We start from the raw sequence: 5,320 nt of genomic DNA on the forward strand, positions 1-5,320 counted from the left end.
ACACACACACACACACACACACACACACACACACACACACACACACAAAGTAGGGAACAAACCAGGCATAGTGGTGCACACTTGTAATCTCAGCACTTAGAAAAAGAATGTGGGAAGGTCAGGAGTTCAAAGTCATCCTCAGGTACATAGCTTATGATACAGAGCTAGCTGGCCTAGACTACATGAAACTCTGCCTTTAAAAACAGGAGAAAGAAAGGTAAGTTGGATATGAATTGTATGAAATTTATGAGTATTTCACTATTAAATACAAAATGGTTTCTGCTCCACTTCCAAATAAATGCTTCTATGAGAGCAGTCTGGGTTCAGGGCAGGCAAGCATTGCTGATCTCATTGGGCCATGTGCTCTTTCAGTTTGTTCTCTGAGAATGTATCTGTCTTCAAATGCTCAAACCAAAGTCAATGTGCTTGTCTTGTTTTCCCACACAGAGAATGGCTTTATTGCTTTCTCTCACCTTGAATATATATATATATATATATATATATATATATATATATATATATATATATATATATATATATATATAAAAGCACAAACCCACCAAAAAGTCCAAAGAACAGAAAAACACATATATACATACTTGTAAGCTCACTAACCAGAGAACAGTGTGGCTTCTGGTCCTGTTGCCCCACTCATGGGCACAGTTCTTCAGGGCATGCTTCTTACCAGCCTCACTTGACAGAAGAAATGATGACTTATACTTTTGCTTTTTAGACAGGGTCTAAAGAGTAACACTAGCTGACCTGTCATTTCCTATTAGACCAGGCTAGCCTCAACCTCCCTGGGATCCACCTGCCTCTGCCTCTGCCTCTGCTGGGGTCAAAGGTGTGTGTCAGCACTTTTCATAGGATATTTAAGACAGCTATTGACCTAAAGCTCATGCTTTGATTTTTTTTTTAAGATTTATTTATTTTATGTATATGAGTACTCTGCATATATGCCTGCACGTCAGAAGAGGGTACCAGATCACATTATAGATGGTTGTGAGCCACCAGGTGGTTGCTGGGGATTGAACTCAGGACCCCTGGAAGAGCAGACAGCGCTCTTAACCACTGAGCCATCTTCCAGCCCCCATGCTTTGATTTTTTTTATTTCTGTACGCATTTTTTTTTTTTTAGATTTACTTTTATGTGTTTGAAGGCTTTACCTACATGTATGTTTGTTTACCTGTGCATACTTGGTGCCTGCAGGGGTCAGAAGAGGGTGATGGATCCCCTGGAACTGGGGTTACTTATGGTTGTGAGCTGCTGAGGATGCTGGGAATTGACTTAGCTCATCTGCAAAAACAAGTGCTCTTAACTGCTGAGCCATTTCTCCAAAATCCTGCCTACACTTAAAATTTTTTATTGTATTTTTATTTTTATTTGTGAGTGTATGCCATTTATATTTAGTTGCCCAAAGAGGCCTCAAGAGGGGAGCCAGTCCCCTAAAGCTATAGTTACGGACCATTGTAAGTTGTCATTTGGGTCTTGGGAACTGAACTTGGGACCCTGAGACCTCTCTGTAGGCCCTGAACTTAATTGTTTTAACTGTGTAATATATTAACATTATTCAAAAATGTTTTGTTTCTGAGATAGGGACTCATGTATCTTCTGTATCTTAGGCCAGCTTCAAATCCTGTATAACGGAGGATGACTTTGAATTCTTGACCTCCTTGCCGCCACCTCCCCAGTGCTGGCATTAGAGCTGTGTACCATGTTTTGGATTATTTGGTGCTGGGGGTCAAACCAGGGTTTCTTTTATGCTCAGCAAGCTTCTACCGACTGAGCTGCATTCCTAGCTCATGATTTTAAAAGGTTGACTACATAACATATCTCACATGATTTAAAATCCAATAGTATAAACGTGCACACAATGGAGTTCTCCTGCCCTTGACCCACAGCCCACTGGCTCTTTTCAGGGGAAACCAGCCTTACCTGACAACCGTTATTGCTCTGACTCTTGTATCTCCCTCCTATGTTTGGAGGTTGGGTTTGTTGTTACTGTTGGTATTTTGAGATAAGATCACCCGGTATAGTCCAGGCTGGCCTTCAACTCACCATCCTGTTGCCTCAGTCTCTTGGGTGTTTCAATTACAGGTGTAAGATACTACACCTGGCTGTCCTCCACATATATTCTATTTATGCATGAGAAAATACAGAACTAGCCAGGTAATGGTGGTACATACCTTTAATCCCAGTACTTGTGGCAGAGGCAGGCGGATCTCTGTAAGTTTGAGGTCAAAACTACAAAGTGAGTTCTAGGATAGCCAAGGCTATGCAAAGAAACCCTGTATTGAAAAGAGAGAAAAGGAAGGAGAGAGAGAAACAGGGAGAGAGGGAGGGAGAGAATGCAGAACTATTCCCTCAATGCAAATACCATGTTCTTTTAAATATTCTGCAAGGTAGTGATATTTTGTAACTAGAGATGAATAAACTCTTTGTGTGTGTGTGTGTGTGTGCGCGCGCGCCCGTGTGTGTGTGTGTGTGTGTGTGTGTGTGTGTGTGTGTGTACCTTTATTTTTCAACCAGTCTCACTACCTTATACTAGTCTCAAATCCCTGGGCCCTGGTGATCCTCCCATGTCACCTCCCTAGTGCTGCAGTCACAGGTGTGAGTCAGTGGTGCCCATCTGGAAATCTTGCAACTCTCATTGTGATAATGTCATCTTGGGAACCAGGGTGAAAAACATAGTTGCCAACTAGTATGCTTCAGGATTTTGGAGTCCTGAGAGAGAAACGGATGCTCCCCAGGCGAAGTCTGCACATAGAGGTAGCTTAGGCTGGCTGACAGCACTGCTTTTACCTCCCTGTGGTGCATATGCCCTAGGCACAGGCTGCATTTCAGGTGTGCTGTCCTTGAACTCTGGGCTGGGCAGTTGGCAGGCAGTTTCCTGGGCCCTTAGAGGACCGAGTTGCCGTGTATTGATTAGAGATGAATTAGTATGCACTCTGAATCTGCAGCTGCTTCTGCCAGGGCTCCTTCTGTGAAGCTGCCAGACACTTATTTTTATCCCCTGAGAGGAAAATTTGGAAAATGCAGATATGTTAAAAGAATAGGGAAATGTCCTGTAGTCCATCACCAAAGGTGGGCCACTGCTGATGTTTTGATGAATATTTTATTTTTATATAATCATGATGACACGAAGCCATTCAATTTTATAAATGGCCTTTTTATTTATAATGATTTTCTAGTCATTATAGAACCTTGCTAAATGTCCATTTTTTTCTTCTTTAAAATATTTTTAGAATCTTTTTGAAAAAAACAGGTACTTGTGAGACAAAATACATTTTAAGTCACCATTATCTTTTTGGGGGCTGAGGGGGTGAACTCTCACTGCATTGCCTAACTTTTAAACTCAAGATCAAGAGGCCTCTGGCTCAGCCAATGCTAAGTACCTTTTAAAAGATGGAATAGTAGCCGGCAGTGGTGGCACACACCTGTAATCCCAGCACTCAGGAGGCAGAGGCAAGAGGATCTCTGAGTTTGAGAGAGGTCTACAAAGAGAGTTCCAAGAGAGTCTGGGCTGTTACACAGAGAAACCCTGTCTTGAAAAACAACAACAAAAACAAAAAAGAATAGTGTGGTGAGCTTTTCTTTCTTTTTTTTTTAAAGATTTATTTATTTATTATGTATAGTGTTTTGTCTGCAGGCCAGAAGAGGACACTAAATCTCATTATAGATGGTTGTGAGCCACATGTGGGTGGTTGCTGGGAATTGAACTCAGGACCTCTTGAAGAGCAAGCAGTGCTCTTAACTGCTGAGCCATCTCTCTAGCTCACAATTTTATTTTATTTTATGTGCATTAGTATGAAGGTTTCAGATTTCTTGGAATTGGCATTATAGATGGTTGTGAGCTGCCATGTGAGTGCTGGGAATTGAACCTGGATCCTTTGGAGGAGCAGACAGTGCTCTTAACCACGGAGCCATCTCTCCAGCCTGGTGAGCTTTTTTAACTTTTCTTTTGGAGACAAGGTTTCACCATGTAGCTGTGGCTACCCTAGAATTTACTCTGTAGATTAGGCTGGCCTGGAACTCATACTGCTCCCTCCAAGTGCTGGGGTTAAAGACTCTTATTTGCTCACTTCAGTTTTAAAAGAGAATCAAACGATAAACTAATGCAAGTTAAGTTGAATCTGTTTCCCTCTCTAATTGCATTTTCTCACTTGTTTCCTCCATTGTTCCATTTGGACAGCTGATAATCATCATCTGTGTATCCTTCTCTACAACCTGATGTCGGTTGCTTGGTTTTTTGGAGACAGGGTCCCACTTTGTAGGTGAGTCTGGACTAAAACTTGCCAATTCAAGGATTAGCTAATTTTTTTCTGCAAAAGTCTACATGGTAAATATTTGGGGTTTGTAGGTGCTTATTTTCTCTGTTACAGCCACTCCACTCTGCCATTTTATAGTCACTGTAAGTTCTAAGCACATGCAAAAAAGGGTTATGGCTATGTTTCAGTTAAATTTTATTTACAGGGATGGGTGAGGGCCAGATTTGGGCTGTGGCTTGTTTTGCAGACCTCTTATTTATTGCTTTACTGATTGCTGTACTGGAGTGTCTGCAAGTGGACATACTCTATTTTAATGTTTTATCTTCCCATAAATGGAAGTGTGGGTGTCCATTTTGTTTTTTGTTATAACACTGCTGGGGGCTGGAGATGTAGCTCAGTTGGTGGAGTACCACCTACACTAGGCATGGTGGTGTATGCCTGGGATCCTACAACTTGGGAGGTAGAGGCAGGACAATCAGAAGTTGAAACCGGCCTCAGTTATATAATGAGTTTGAGGCCAGCCTGGGCTATGTGAGACCCTGTCTCAAAAACAGAAAAGAAGCATCTTGCTGTTTGTTTCTGCACATATGCAAGGTTCCATCAGGGCCTGAATATGTGGAGAAAGAGCAGTTGCTGAGGGTTTCGATGCTGCAGACTGAGTCTGGAATACCCACATGCTGAGCACAGCTGTAAGGAGCCTTGTCTTTTTATCCTTCTGTTTGTTTGATTTTTTTTTTTTTTTTTTTTAAAGATAGGGTCTTACCATGTAGCCCTGGCTGGAGTAGAACTTACTATGTAGACCAGGCTGTCCTTGAACTCACAAGCTTCAGCCTCCTGGGGAAAAAAAAAAAAAGCTATTAAAAAAAATAGTTACATTTATTTTTTGTGTATGGATCCATGTTTGAGTGTGAATGTGTGTGAGTGTATGTATGTGTGCATGCATGTGGCTGCCATTGTGGATGTGTGGAGGTTGAGACAGCCTGTGAGAGTCCATTCTCTCATTCTACAAGGAAGGTTCCAGAAATTAAAACCAATGTTGTCAGACTTGGCAG

At 41.7% G+C, this 5,320-nt stretch overlaps 1 protein-coding gene across 2 annotated transcripts in view; it reads left to right on the forward strand.

Moving 5' to 3' along the window:
• The window catches only part of Kif3b (kinesin family member 3B), a 38,213-nt gene that overhangs the window by 11,884 nt on the left and 21,009 nt on the right, over nt 1–5,320 (forward strand). Inside the window, exon 2 of one of the 2 annotated variants that reach the window (XM_055617969.1) lies at nt 4,193–4,274. The exons of the other annotated variant lie outside the window; for it this stretch is intronic. The gene's annotated coding sequence lies outside the window, so the exon portion shown is untranslated. The remainder of the gene's footprint in view (nt 1–4,192; nt 4,275–5,320) is intronic. 2 annotated transcript variants of the gene reach the window in all.

The sequence above is a fragment of the Psammomys obesus genome, unplaced genomic scaffold (assembly GCF_907164565.1).
Source record: "Psammomys obesus unplaced genomic scaffold, mPsaObe1.curated_primary_1811, whole genome shotgun sequence".
NCBI lineage: Eukaryota > Metazoa > Chordata > Mammalia > Rodentia > Muridae > Psammomys > Psammomys obesus.